Source organism: Pinus tabuliformis, chromosome 6 (genome assembly GCF_031772625.1).
Source record: "Pinus tabuliformis cultivar Carrire ecotype Pingquan chromosome 6, CPIR1, whole genome shotgun sequence".
Taxonomy (NCBI): Eukaryota; Viridiplantae; Streptophyta; class Pinopsida; order Pinales; family Pinaceae; genus Pinus; species Pinus tabuliformis.
This window is the reverse complement of record NC_142292.1, coordinates 1,086,787,927-1,086,789,251: the sequence shown is the minus strand read 5'-3', so window position 1 is coordinate 1,086,789,251 and position 1,325 is coordinate 1,086,787,927.

The window sequence follows — 1,325 nt, the reverse complement described above, 5'->3', positions numbered from 1 at the left end:
TGATTCCGACAAACTAGAAGGCACCAAATCTTATAAAATGTGGCATCGTCTTATTGAAAGCACACTCATTTACAATGAATTATGGCAAGGAATATGTGATGGAGATGTTAAGCCTAATAAACCCACAGATGCAGATCCACTGGCAAAATGGGAAATCAAGAATGCTAAATCCTTAGCTCTTATTAAATCGTCTGTGAATGATGAAATGTATGTACATATAGAGAATGCCACAGATGCATGGACTACCTTGAAAACTTTTAAAGACCTCTTTGATACTCAGCCAGAATCAAAGAAGGTTGATCTACAGTTAAAATTGTTGCAACAAAAATTAACTGAAGATGGTGATATTCTTGAATATCTCTCCAGACTTAAGAGTATTAAGCAGGAAATTATTAATGTTGGTTTTCCCGCAATTGATGATTGCTTTATGGTCACAATTGTAATTGTTGGGCTTCCTTCTTCCTATACGCATTTTTTAGAGACTTTACAAGTAACTGGGAAATTAGAAAAACTAAAGTTTTATGAACTTTGTGAAATGTTAAGTCAACATGATAAAACTTTTGGGAAGAAGAAGAAAGTTGGTGAAGATGTTTTTCTCACAGAAGCCAGCACAAGTAAGTCATCAGCAGATAGTTCTCGAGGAAGATGCAGATGGAATCAGAATCAAGTAGCACATAATCGAGGTCGAAGCCAAAGCAGAGGAAACAGTTTTAACAGAGGAGGAAGAAATAATTTTCAAGGTAGAGGAAACAACCAAGGAAGAGGAAATTTTCAAGGACAAGGATATAATAGTCAAGATAGAGGACAATCTCCAAATAGAGGTCAAAGCAGAGGCAGAGGAAAATCTTCAGGACGAGGAAGAGACTTAAGTCAAATTGTGTGTCGAAGATGTAACAAATTTGGCGATTATGCTGAAGATTGTCGAACTTCACTTAATAAAATTCCCAAGTTTCAGCAGCATTCAACACAATTTGCAAATGATCAAGATGAAGACAGCTCAGAATATGTTTTTACTTCCTCACCAGCATCACAAATTTCATCTCATCTTAGAAGCGACTATGAAGATGCCTGTATCTTGGATTCCGGGGCAACTCAGCACATGACATGTCGACGTGATTTTTTCTGGAATTTTCAAGAATGCCAACTTAATTCAATTTTTCTTGCTGATGATACAAAACATACTCCTTATGGAAAATGAGTCGTAAAAGTTTTTCTCCCTGACATTGGAGAAAAATTGATTTCCAATGTATGGTATGTACCCAGTTTCAAGAAAAATTTGCTCTCTTTAGTCACAATTCGACAAGCAGGACATCAGGTGATTATGG